This window comes from Suricata suricatta, chromosome X (genome assembly GCF_006229205.1).
Source record: "Suricata suricatta isolate VVHF042 chromosome X, meerkat_22Aug2017_6uvM2_HiC, whole genome shotgun sequence".
In the NCBI taxonomy this organism is placed as follows: Eukaryota; Metazoa; Chordata; class Mammalia; order Carnivora; family Herpestidae; genus Suricata; species Suricata suricatta.
The window spans coordinates 45,082,114-45,096,891 of NC_043717.1; the positions used below are offsets into that span (position 1 = coordinate 45,082,114).

At 37.8% G+C, this 14,778-nt stretch overlaps 1 protein-coding gene across 1 annotated transcript in view; it reads left to right on the forward strand.

Annotated features, from left to right (window-relative positions):
- KLF8 (Kruppel like factor 8) overlaps window positions 1–14,778 on the forward strand; it is a 194,182-nt gene that overhangs the window by 86,185 nt on the left and 93,219 nt on the right. The window lies entirely within an intron of this gene.

A 14,778-nucleotide genomic window follows, 5' to 3' on the forward strand; every position in this document is an offset into this window, starting at 1 on the left:
GGTATATATATACATATATATATATGTATATATATACCACATCTTCTTGATCCATTCATCGGGTGATGGACATTTAGGCTCTTTCCATGATTTGGCTACTGTTGACATTGCTGCTATGAACATTGGGGTACATGTGCTCCTATGCATCAGCACTTCTGTATCACTTGGGTAAATCCCTAGCAGTGCTATTGCTGGGTCATAAGGGAGTTCTACTGATAGATTTCTGAGGAACCTCCACACTGTTTTCCAGAGTGGCTGCAGGAGTTTACATTCCCACCAACAGTGTAGGAGGGTGCACATCTCTCCACACCCTCGCCAGCATCTATTGTCTCTTGATTTGTTCATTTTAGCCACTCTGGTATGAGGTGGTATCTCAGTGTGGTTTTGATTTGTGTTTCCCTGATAATGAGTGATGTCGAGCATCATTTCATGTGCCTGTAGGCCATCAGTATGTCCTCTTTGGAGAAGTGTCTGTTCATGTCTTCTGCCCATTTCTTCACTGGGTTATTTGTTTTTTGGGTGTGGAGTTTGGTGAGTTCCTTGTAGATTTTGGATACTATCCCTTTATCTGATATGTCATTTGCAACTATCTTTTCCCATTCTGTCGGTTGCCTATTAGTTTTTTTGATTGTTTCCTTTGCAGTGCAGAAGCTTTTTATCTTGATGAGGTCCCAATAGTTCATTTTTTAAGATAGACCTAGAACAAACGATCCTAAATTTGTATGGAACAATAAAAGACCCTGAATAGTCATAGTAATCTTGAAAAATAAGAACAAAGCTGGAGTTATTACAATTCCAGATTTCAAGTTTGACTACAAACCTGTAGTAACCAAACCATTATTTTCCTAGCACAAACATAGTCATATAGATCAATGGAATGGAATAGAATGCCCAGAAATAAGTGCATGGTTTTCTGGGCAATTAATCTATGACAAAGAAGACAAGAATATATAATGGTGAAATGACAGTCTTTTCAACAAATTTTGCTAAGAAATATGGACAGGTATATGCAAAACAATGAAACTGGACCACTTCCTTACACCATACATAAAAATAAGCTCAAAATGAATTTAAAACCTTAGTATAACACCTGAAATCATGAAATTCCTATAAGAAAGCAAAGGCAATAAAATCTTTGATATTAGCCTTACAAACATTTTTCCAGATATGTCTCCATAGGCAAGGAAACTGAAAGCAAAATTAAACTATCTGGACTACTCCAAAATAAAAAGCTTGTGCACATTGAAGGAAACAATAAACAAAAACGCAACCTACTGAATGGATGAAGATATCTGCAAATGATATATATGATAAGGGGTTAATATCTAAAATACCTAAGGAACCTATGCAACTCAACACCAAGAAAACAAATAATCCAACTAAAAAATGGGCAAAGTATCTGAATAGATTTATTTCCAGATACGATATACAGATGCCAACAGACACATGAAAAAGTAATCAATATCACTAATCATCAGGATAATACTAATCAAAACAACAGGGAGATATTACTTTACATCTGTCAGAATCACTAAAATCTAAAACAATAAATAACAAGCGTTAATGAGGATATAGAGAAAAAAGGACATTCATGCACTGTTGATGAGAATGAAAACTGGTGCAGTCTCTGTAGAAAACAATAGAGAGGTTTCTCAGAAAGTTAGATTTACCATATGATCCAGTAATTCTACTACTGGATATTTACCCAAAGAGAACAAAACCACCAATTCAAAAAGATAGTTGGACTCCTATGTTTATTGCAGCATTATTTACAATAGCCAAGCCAGGGAAACAAGTTAAACACCCATTGACAGATGAATGGATAGGGAGAACTAAGGTGGCAGAGTAGTAGGAGAATCCTAGGGTTGCCTCATTCCTCAAACACAGCTAGATATATACAAAATCATTCTGAACACCCAATAAATTAATTTGAGAACTGACAGAACAAACTTCACACTGAGAGGGAGAGATGAGGCCATATCATGGAAGGTTGGAGGTGAAGAACCATGATTTGAGGGAGAAAAGGATTACAGGTCCTGCAGAGGGGGAACTTTATTTAGAGACAGACAGAGAGAGAGAGAGGCAAATGGGATTGCAAAAGGAAAGCATTTCCATGAAGCTGTTTACTAGGAAAAGAAGAAGGGCTGATTATTGTGAACTTTTATAACCATTGGAGCTCAAAGACTGAGTTTTAGAGGTCTGTGACATGGAGGGGGCGGAGTACAGCAGGCATTACAGTGCTCCTATGGAGAAGAAGGTCAAATAACCTGATAGCCTTGTAGCCGATGGCATGATCCAAGGAATCCTTAACACACACTGGGAGACATGTCTCCCCTACTTGGAGCACATCTGGGAGAGGTGGCATTGCCTCTTTGGGGACAAAACTGAGGAGTGCCATTATGCTCCCCCACCCTTCAGCATAGGTGCAGAGACATCTGCTGAAGGTGACTAACCTGGACAAAAGCTTGTTGTTGGGCATTACTCCAAACTCTAAGCTACTGGGCCTTGGTGTGAAAGTCCTTCTGAGAAAAAAACAAAACAAAACAAAACAAAACAAAACAAAAACCTCCACACAACCTGCACCAGAACCAGCGTGGAACCAGGCCTTGCCAGGTCCCTAAAGTTTGGAGTTTAAAATATCAGTCATTCTACCTGGGATAAGCAGAGGTGTACTGTACTGTCATCCAGGCAGGTGAACTGGAAACAGCCAGGATGAAGGCAGGGATCTGAGGGACACAAGAGAGGAGATTGTTTACTCCTTTGTGAGGGCTTCCCAGACAGCAGTGGGCATGAACTCCCCATCAGAAGGGGAGTCCCCTCAGCACAAACTACCTTCAGTAAGCAGCACATCTCCATTAGTGGTCATCTAAACCCCTTATACCAAGCCCCACCTCCCTGCAGTCTGCAGGTACGGTTTTAATAGGGTAAGTGGGGCTGAGAACCAGAGGGGTGGGCCCCTAAACCACAAGAACAGCACCAGCCCACATAACGTGGCTTGTCTACTAACCATAGAGTGCTGCAAAGTTTCAGCTCTATTGGAAATACCACTAGGTCTCTTTTAATAAACAGACCAGAGCACACCTAGTTAAAACTTGTCACACTCTTTACAAGGTCCAAACATTCCCCACTGCAGGCAAGATGAAACACAGCAGAGGACTGACCTGAGAGAAAGCAACCAAAACACAGCAGCAGAATGCACATAATATACACAAAAAACACTTCCCAAAGCACGAGGCCCTAGACAGTATATGACCTCTTCTTAATAAAGCCATTACTCTCAGGACAGGAAACATAGGAGGCTTTCTTAACACCCAGAAGGTGACAGAGACCTGGACAAAATGTCAAGATGGAGGAATTCATCCCAAAAGAAAGAAGAAGAAATGGTCACAGCCAGGGATCTAAGTGAAACAGGTATAAGTAACATACTTGAAAAAGAATTTAAAACAACAATCATGAGCATACAAGCTGGGCTTGAGAAGACAATAGAAGACACCAGGAAGTTCCTTACTGCAGAGATAAAAGATGGAAAAACTAGTCAGTTGGAAATTAAAAAAAAAAGTCTATAACAGGTATGAAACAGACTGAATGTAATGACCAAAAGAATGGAAGAATCAGGAACAAATAAATGATATGAAGATAAAATTATGGAAAACAATGAAGATGAAAAGAAGGAAAGAAAAATATTGGATCACAAATGTAGATTTAGGGAAATCAGTCTCCGTCAAACATAATAATACTCCTATTCATAGGAGTCCCAGGAGAAAGGGGAAAAGGAGCAGAAGGTTTATTGGAGGAAATTATACTGAAAACTTGCCTAATCTGGGGAAAAGAAACAGGCATCCAAATCCAGGAGGCACAGAGTACTCCCATAAAAATAAACACCAAAACATGCCTTAGTTAAATTTGCAAAATACAGAGATAAGGAAAAAATTCTAAAAGCAGCAAGACAACATCCTTAAATTATAAGGGAAGACAAATAAAGTTAGCAAGAGATCTCTCCTCAGAAGCTTGGCATTCCAAAGGGAGTGGCATGATATATTCAATGTGCTGAATGGGGGAAATCTGCAGCCAAGAATACACTATCCAGTAAGGCTGTCATTCAGAATAGGAAGAGATATAAAGAGTTTTCCAAACAAAAACAAAGGATTTTGTAACCATTAAATCAGCCCTCCATGAAATATTAAAAGGGACTCTTTGAGTGGGAAAGAGAAACAAAAACAACAAAGACTAGAAAGGAACAGAGACAGTCTTCAGAAACAATGACTTAACAAGTAAGAGAATGACACTAAATTCAAATCTATTAATAACTCTGAAGGTAAATGTACTAAATGCTCAAATCAAAAGGCATAGGATATTGGAATGGATGGAAAGAATAACACCCATCTATATGCTTCCTACAACAGACTCATTTTAGACCTAAAGACATCTACAGATGGACAGTGAGGGGATGGGGAAAAATTTATCACACTAATGGATGTGAAAAGAAAGACAAATTAGCCATACATATATCAGACAAACTAGATTTTAAACCAAAGATAGTAACAAGAGATGAAGATGATCATAATAAAGGGGTCATTCCAACAAGATCTAACAAGTGTAAATATTTGTGCTCCCGACTTAGGAACCCTCAAATATATAAAACAACAACAACAAACAAATAAAGGAACTCACTGATCACAATACAATAATAGTGGGGGATTTTAACAGCCTACTTACAGCAAAGAACAGATCATCTTAGAAAATAAATAAGGAAACAATAACTTCGAATGACACATGGGCAGATGGACTTAAGAGATATATTCAGAACAGTCCATCCTCAAGCAGAAGAATCCACATCTTTCTTCAACTGCACATGGGCATACTCCAGAATATATCACATACTGCATCAGATGTCAAGCCTAAACAAGTACAAAATGATTGAGAGCATACAATGCATATTTTCCAACCACAATGCTATGAAACTTGAAGTCAGTCACAAGAAAACATTTGGAAAGACCACAAATACACGGAGGTTAAAAAAAATCCTTCCAAAGAATAAATAAAATTAAAGAAAAATTTTAAAATGTGTGGAAACAAATGAAAATGAATACATACATATGAATACATGCATTGTGAATACATGATCAGCCAGCCAAAACACTTGGGATGTAGCAAAAGCACTGATGAGAAGAAAGCATATAGCAATACCGGTCTAGTCAAGAAACAAAAATCTCAAATATGCAACCTAAACATACACCTAAAGAACATTGAAAAGAACAAGAAATGGACTATAAAGCCAGTAGAAGAAATGAAACAATAAATATTATAGCAGAAATAAATGATATAAAACACAACAACAACAACAACAATGATAACAAAAAAACAGTAAAACAATGAAACCTGGAGATGGTTCTTTGAGAGAATTAATACAATTGATAAACGCCTTGCAAGATTTATCAAAAACAAAAAAGACACCAATAAATAAAATCATGAATCAAAGAGGAGAGATCACAATCAACGCCACAGGAATGCAAACAACTGAAAGAGAATATTATGAAAAACTATATGCCAACAGTTTGGGCAAACTGGAAGAAACGGGTAAATTCCTAGAAACATATAAATTACCAATGCTGAAATAGGGAGAAATAGAAAAAATGATCAGACCAATAACCAGCAAAAATATTGAATCAGTAACTCCCAACAAACAAAAAGTCCAGGGGCAAATGGCTTCCCAGAGGATCTGCCAAACATTTAAAGAGATGAGTTAGTACCTGTTCTTTTCAAATTTGTTCCAAAAAATAGAAATGATAGGAAAATGTCCAAACTCATTTGAGGCCAGCGTTATCTTGATTCTAAAACCAAGCAAAGATCCCAGTAAAAGTAAGAATTACAGGCCAATATCCCTGATGACCATGGATGCAAAAATTTTCAACAAGATATGAGCAAGTTGATTCCAACAATACATTATTTCTAGCCTGCACATATGGCTCAATATTTGCAAATCAATCAACATGCTACACCACATTAATAAAAGAAAGGAAAAACACCCACACTACCCTCTCAATATATGCAGAAAAAGCATTTGACAAAGTATAGCATTCATTTCTGATAAACCCTCAATAATGTAGGTATAGAGGGGATATATCTCAACATCATAAAGACCATGTATGAAAGACTCAAAGCTAATATAATTCTTAATGGAAAAAAACTGAGAGCTTGTCCTGTATGGTCAATCCCATTATTGTTATATAATATAGTTATATTGTTATATAATATAGTACTGGAAGTCCTAGCCTCAGCTGTCAGACAACAAAAAGAAATAAAAGGCATCCAGTCAGCAAGGAAGAAGTCAAAATTTCACTATTCAAAGACATTATACTTTACAAGGAAAACCCAAAAGACTACCAAAATATGTTAGGACTGATACACACATTCAGAAAGGTCTCAGGATACAAAATAAAAGTACAAAAATCTGTTGCATTTCTATACACTAATAATTACAAATCAGAAAGACAAATCAAGGAATTAATACCATTGAAGCAGAAAGAGAAATCAAAGAATCCCATTTACCGTTACACCAAAAAAAACCATAAGATGCCTGGAAAGAAACTGAACCAATGACATAAAAGATCTGTACTCTGAAATTACAGAACACTTATGAAAGAAATTGAAGATGACACAAAGAAATGGAAAAACATTCCATGCTCATGGATTGGAATAAAAAACATTGTTAAAATGTAAATACTACACAAAACAATCTACATATGTAATGAAACCCCTATCAAAATACTACCAGCACTTTTCACAGACCTAGAACAAACAATTCTAAATTTTGTATGGAACTACAACAGACTCCAAATAACAGAACAATCTTGAAAAAGAAAAGAAAATCTGGAGTAATCACATTTCTGGACTTTAAGCTATGTTATAAAGCTGTAATCATCAAGACAGTATTGTACTGGCACAGATACAGATGCATTGGTCAATGGAATAGAATTGAAAACCCAGAAATGGACCCACAACTATATGATCCTGTAATTTTTGACAAAGCAGGAAAGAATACCAATGGAAAAAAGAATGTCTCTCCAAGAAATGGTGTTGCAAAAACTGAACAGCAATATGCAAAAAATGAACGTGGACCATTTTCTTATACCATATACAAAAATAAATTTTGAATGGATGGATAACCTAAATTTTAGATAGGAAGACATTAAAGCCCTAGAGTAGAAGAGTCATGACTCTGTAGGCAAGGGAAACAAAATAAAAAATGACCTATTGAGACTTCATCAAGATAAAACTTTTTGGCACAGTAAAGGAAACAATCTACAAAACTAAAAGGCAACCTACAGAATGAGAGAAGATACTTATGAATGAAATATATGGTGAAAGGGTTAGTATCCAAAATCTATAAGAAGTTATTAAACTCAACACCCAAATATATACTAATTTAGTTAAGAAATGGGCAAAAGTCATCAATAGACATTTTTCCAAAGAAGGCATAAAGATGACTAATAGACAAATGAGAGATACTTAACATCACTCAGCATCAGAGACATATAAATGAAAAACAAGGTGAGATACCATCTCACTCCTGTCAGAATGGCTAATATTAATGACACAGGAATCAACAGATGTTGGCAAGGATGTGGATAAAAAGGAACGCTCTTATACTATTACTGGAAGTGCGAACTGGTGCAGCCACTCTGAAAACCAGTATGGAGGTTCCTTAAAGAGGTGAAATAGAACTTCCCTATGACCCAGCAATTGCACTTCTAGGTATCTACCCAAAGGATACACAAATACTGATTCGAAGGAGCATATACACCACAATGTTTCTAGCAGCATTTTCAGTGATAGCCAAATTATGGAAAGAGCCCAAATGTCCATCGACTGATAAATGGATAAAAATATGTGGTGTGTGTTATATATATATACATATATATATGGTGTGTGTATATATATATATGTATATATATACACAAATGAATATTACTCATCCATTTAAAAATGAAATTTTGCAATTTGCAACAACATGGATGGAACTGGAGACTATTATGCTAACCAAAATAAGTCCATCAGAGAACGACAAATACTATATGATTTCATTTATATGTGGAATTTAAAAATGGAACAGATAAATACAGAGGAAAGGAGGCAACAGGCAGTGGAAGGAAAGCACGGAAGAGAATCTTAACTATAGAGAGCAAACTGAAGTTTGCCCAGGGTACAGGGGATGGGCTAAATAGGTGGTGGGTATTCAAGAAGGCATTTGTGACACGCCTGTGTGGCTCAGTCACTTGAGCATCCGACTTCAGCTCAGGCCATAATCTCCCAGTTCATAAATTTGAGCCCTATATCAGGCTCTTGCTGACAGCTTGGAGCCTGGAGCCTGCTTCAGATTCTCTCTCTCTCTGTCTCTCTATCTCTCTGTCTCTCTCTGTCTCTCTCTCTCTCTGCCCCTCCCACACTCATATTCTGCTCACTCTTTCTCTCTCTCAAAAATAAACATACATTAAAAACTTTTCTTTAAGGCGGGCATTTGTGATAAGCACTGGGTGTTTAGAAACTAATATTTCACTATATGTTAAGTAACTGGAATTTAAATAAAAACTTGAGAGATAAAATAATAGATGAGTGGATAAAAATATGGTGTATACATATACAAAGGAGTTTTACTTGGCCATAAAAAATGACATCGTGACATTTGCAACATGGATGACTCTAGAGGCAAAGTTTCTACGTGAATTCAATTAGAGAAAGACAAATATATTATTTCATTCATATGTATAAGAAAAAGAGTAAATAACAAAGAAAAACTACAGAAAAACACTTACTTTTTAAAAGCTTATATTTAATTTCCATTTATGTAACATACATTGGTTGGGAGATTTTTGATAACTGCTTCAATTTCTTCACTGGTTATGAGTCTGTTCAGATTTTCTATCTCCTCCCATTTGATAATTGGTAGTGCATGTGTGTTTAGGAATTTGTCGATTTCTCCTAGGTTGTTCATTTGTTGGCATACAATTTTTCATAGTATTCCCTGATGATTGCCTGTATTTCTGAGGGAGTGGTTGTAATAGATCCATTTTCATTCATGATTTTGTCTATTTGGGTGCTCTCTCTTTTCTTATTTTTATATTTATTTTACCATGATACTTATTTATTATTTATTTTACCATGATGATTAAAAGTGGCCAAAAGGCATTTATTTATTTATTTATTTATTTTGAATGTCATTTTATTTTATTTTTTTAATAGTTTATTGTCAAATTGGTTTCCATATAATACCCAGTGCTCTTCCACAAGTGTCCTCCTCCATTTCCACCACCTCCCTTCCCCTCCCTCCCCCCTTCAACCCTTGGTTCGTTTTCAGTATTCAATAGTCTCTCAGGTTTTACGTCCCTCTCTCTCCCCAACTCTCTTTCCCCCTTCCCCTCCCTATGGTCCTCCATTGGGATTCTCCTGTTCTTCTGTTAGACCTATGAGTCCAAACATAATAGCATGCTATCTGTCCATCTCCGCCTACCTTATTTTGCTTAGCATGACACCCTCAAGGTCCATCCACCTTGCTACAAATGGCCATATTTCATTCTTTCTCATTGCCATGTAATACTCCATTGTGTGTGTATGTATGTATGTATGTACATACGTCTTCTTGATCCATTCATCAGGTGATGAATATTTGGCCGCTTTCCATGATTTGGCTATTGTTGACAGTGCTGCTATGAATATTGGGATCAATGTTCCCCTATGTGTCGGTGCTCTCTCTTTTCTTCTTGAGGATCCTGGCTAGAGGTGTATCAATTTTGTTGGTTTTTTTCTTTTTACAAAAAACCAACTCTTGATTTCCTTGATCTATTCAACTGTTGTTGTTGTTTTGTTTTGTTTTTTTGGATTCTATATCGTTTGTTTCTGCCCTGATATTTATTATTTCTTTTCTTCTTCTGGGTTTGGGTGCTCTTCCTGCTGCCCTTCCAGTTCCTTTTGTTGCTCTGTTAAATTTTGAATTTGCACCTTTTCTAGTTTGTTGAACTAGGCCTGGATTGCAATATACTTTCCTCTTAGGACTGCCATAGATGCATCCCAGAGAGTTTGGATTGTTGTATATTCATTTTCATTTGTTTCATTATATTTTTTAATTTCTTCTCTAATGGCTTGATTAGCCCAATCATTCTTTCATAGGGTGGTTTTTAACCTCCACATTTTTGGAGGTTTTCCAGACCTTTTCCTGTGTTTGGTTTCAACTTTCATAGCATTGTGATCTGAATGTGTGCATGATATGATCTCAGTTCTTTTATATTTATTGAGGGCTGCTTTATGATTCAGCATGTGATCTGTCATACAAAATGTACTATGTGCACTTGAGAAGGAAGTGAATTCCCTAGCCTCAGGATGCAAAGTTCTAAATATATATGTCAAATCCACCTAGACCAATGTGTAATTCAAGTCCATCATTTCTTTAGTGATTTTCTGTCTAGTTGACCTATCCATTGCTGTAAGTGGAGTATTAAAATACCCTGCAGTTAGCACATTCACATCAATAAGATTGCTTAAGTTTGTGATTAATTGTTTTATGTATTTGGGCGCTCCCAAATTCTATGTGTAGACATTTATAATTGTTAGCTCTTCCTGATGGATAGACCCTGTAATTATTATACAATGCCCTTTTTCAGCTCTTGTTACTGCCTTAATTTAAAGTCCAGTTTGTCCAATATAAGTTTGGCTACTCCAGCTTTCTTTTGAGTTCCAGTCACATAATAGATATTTCTCCATCCCTTTACATTCAATCTGAAGATGTCCTCAGGTCTAAATTGAGTCTCCTGTATATGACAAATAGGTGGATTTTGTTTTTTTATTCATTGTGATACCCTATGTCTTTTGATTGGAACATTTAGTCCATTCACATTCAGTGTTATTATTGAAAATTTTGGGTGTAAATTCATTGTGTTCTCTGTAGGATTCATGCATGTAGTGTTGTTTTGGTACTTTGTGTTCCCTAAAACATTTCCCTCATAGAGCCCCCCCCTAAGGGTTTTTTGTAGGGCTGGTTTAGTGGTGATGAATTCCTTTAATTTTTGTTTGTTTGGGAACACCTTTATCTCTCCTTCTATTCTTACTGACAGACTTGCTGTGTAAAGTATTCTTGGCTGCATATTATTTTCTGTTCGTCACATTGAAGATTTCCTGCCATTCCTGTCTGGCCTGCCAAGTTTCAGTAGATAGGTCTGCAACTACCTTAATAGGTCTCCCTTTCTATGTTATGGCCCTTTAATCCCTAGCTGCTTTCATAATTCTATCTTTTTCCTTATATTTTGCAAGTTCTGCTATAATATGTCAAGCTGAAGATAGATTCAGGTTATGTCTGGGGGAATTCTCTGTGCTTCTTGGATTTCAATGTTTGTTTCCTTCCCCAGATTGGGGAAGTTCTCAGCTAAAACGTGTTCAAATATCACTTCAGCCCCTTTCTCTCTCTCTTCTTTTTCTGGAATTCCTATGATATGGATACTGTTTCATTTGATTGCATCATTCAGATCTCGAATTCTCCTTTTTGTGCTCCTGGATAAGTTTATCTCTGTTTTTCTCAGCTTCCCCTTTTTCTATAATTGTGTTTTGTACTTCACCTAGTCTCCTCTCTGCCTCTTCAATCCATGCTGTGGCTTCCTCCATTTTATTATGCCCTTCATTTATAGCATTTTTTAATTCATCACAACTATTTTTGAGGTCCATAATCTTTGTATCAATAGCTTCACTGGTGTCTTCCATGTCGTTTTGAAGCCCAGCAATTAATTTTAGGACTATCTTTCTAAAATCTTGGTCATTTATGTTGCTTATATCTGTTTTCACTAATTCTTTAGCTGTCACTTCTTCCTGGAATTTCTTTAGAGGAGAGTTTTTCTGTTTCATCATTTTGGGTAGCTTTATGTCTCCTGTCAGTTTTAAAAGCTTGTTATGCACTCTACACCTGTGAGTACTTCTATATCAAAGGAGGCTTATCGACTGTCCAGGGCCTGTCTGTTGAGGAAGTGTTCTTTTAATGGTGTCCCTTGGTCTCTCTTGTTGTGCCTTTGGTTATTTTATTTCCCTACTTGTATTGATATTTGGGAATCTCCACTATGTATACTTTTGCTTGTTTCTTGAGGTAGCCCTGGAAAGGAAAACAGACAAATATGGAACAAAAGCATGCAAACACATAAACAAACCAAACAAATAAGCAAAGTGAAAGGAAAAAGAAAAAACAAAACAATACAACAAAAGCCATAGGGCAGTCTAAAAGCATAAAACCAGAAATACCAGCTACAAATAAAGAACAGGGTGGAGGCAGTGTTGATGGAAGAGCATATACAAAGAGAGAAATGACATAGGTGGGGAGAAAGTTAAGTTGAACATTGTCCAGGCCAATAGACTAAAAGGCTTAATTTAGATAAAGAAAAAGGAGAATAGGGCAGAAGGATAGGAGGAAAATACCCCCGAAGATAATGTTATCCCGAGAAACTATATAGTCTGATCATTTCAGAAAGAGAGAAAGGAGGTAACAACAGAGGTGTAGAATATGCATCCAGAAAATGGATTAAATATGACTGTTTAAGCAAATCTATAGCCAGAATAGCCAGTCCAGCAGAGGGGAGAGAAAAAAATGAGATAAGGGAGAATATCTGTGAATAGGAAGAATGGATCTAAAGTTAATAACGGCAATGCATCAGTGCTGATATTCAGAGAGAGACTGTGTTTCCACAGCATCTATCCAGCTCCAGTAAAAAAGCAGGTATCCAGAGCAGATGGGCGTGGGTTGGTTTAGACAGGTCTTGCCTCCACTGTGGGTCCTACAGGCCACTCCCTGAGGCCCTGCATTGGTGGTTATGGGAAGAAAAACTGTGGCAACCCAGTCCCTTTTCAAACTAAGCATTGGAAATCATTCTTTTGGGTCCGATCTCACTGTGCCAGGGGTGCAGCCAATGTGGGCCGTGTTCTGTCCTGCCTCCAGCCTCGTTTCCAGCTCTTACTCCATGTGCTGTAATGAAACCACCCAAAATGTAATCCTGAGTGTTCAGGCTGGGGGTCATTCTAGTCAGAGATTGAGTAGGGAAGCAGTTTCTCCTGATGCCAACTGAGTCCCTTGAGTACAGTCTATCCCAGAGGGAATTTCTGGGACTGGGGCACCTAGCCCACAGAAACCTCCACAGTTGGAAATAGTATCTCTCTTTGAATGCATTGCAGTTAGAAATGGGATGAGCCTCTTCATCCGGGGCTGAGGTTTTTCTCTTCTCCAGAGACAGTTCTATGAGCAATTTCAGCTGCTCTTTCTCTTCCCCTTGTCTCTGTGTAGAGGTGGCTCTCTGCCTTCTGTGCCTCCATGCCTCTGCCCATTTTTATCTTCCTCAGTTAGCAATCACGAATGTATGAAGTTGTCTTCTTAGTGGACTCTGTCTCTTTTCCTTCCAGACTCTTTCGGTTCAGTATCCTTTGGCTTCAGCCCTTCTTTGTTTGAGAGATGCAGAAAGGAAGTATGGAACTCCCTATTTCTCCGCCATCTTGCCCCTCTTCACATTAAAGTTATTTAAAATGTTTCATTCTAAGAGCCAGCACTTCCACCTTCAGGAGATTATCCTTGTTATTGTTTTCAAATACACACATTCTATTACCTGGGTCATCTGGATTCATGTTAACTTTTGTCTTAGAGTCCTAAGGCTTTCTCAGCTTGTCCAAGCCTTCCAGTTCCCACTCCTCTGCATCAGCTCATCTGGACCCCATGGCCACATGCCTATGCTGTGCAGGCAGAGGACACAGGGAGCTCTAGCCTCCTAATACCCAACTCTCACCACGCTCCTTGGGGCAACCCAGAGTGGAGAGGGGCACAGAGCCCTGGAGGCAGGCAGGGCAGGTGCAGCACCTGGAGTAGAGGACAAACGGCCAGTGGCAGCCTCGCTGCCTGTACACCTGTGGCAGAGCCAAAGGGGGGGAGGGGGGCTCAATTTTTAAATAAGCTTTGTATAGTTTTCAGCGTAAGATCTTTTATCTCTTTGGTTAGTTTTATTCTTAGGCATCTTATGGTTTTTGGTGCAGCTGTAAATGGGAGAACCCTTGACTTCTTTTTCTGCTGCTTCATTATTGGTTTATATAAATGCAACAGATCTCTGTATATTGATTTTGTATCCCTCAAATTTGCTGAATTTATGTACCAGTTCTAGCAATACTTTTGTAGAGTCTTTTGGGTTTTCGAACAATAGGTTATTATGTCATCTGCGAAGTTTGATTTCTTCCTTGCATATTTGGTTGCCTTCTATTTCTTTTGATTGTCTGATTGATAAAGCTAGGACTCCAGTACCATGATGAACAACAGTGGTGAGAGTAGATATACCTGTCGTGTTCCTGACCTTAGGAGGAAAGCTCTGTTTTTCCCCATTGAGGATAATGTCGATATTTCATATGGCCCTTATGAAGTTGAGGTATGTTCCTTCGATCCATACTTTCTTTTTTTTTCTTTTATTTTTTTCCATAATATTTTATTGTCAAATTGTTTTCCATACAACACCCAGTGCTCTTCCCCTTAAGTGCCTTCCACCATCACCACCACCTCTTTTCTCCCCTCCCCTTCCCCCTCAACCCTCAGTTCATTCTCAGCATTCAATAGTCTCTCAAGTTTTGCATCCCTCTCTCTCCCCAACTCTCTCTCCCTCCTCCGTTCCCCCTGGTTCTCCATTAGGTCTCTCCTGTTTTCCTGTTAGACTTATGAGTGCAAACATATGGTTTCTGTCCTTCTCTGCCTGGCTTACTTCACTCAGCATGACACCCTCAAGG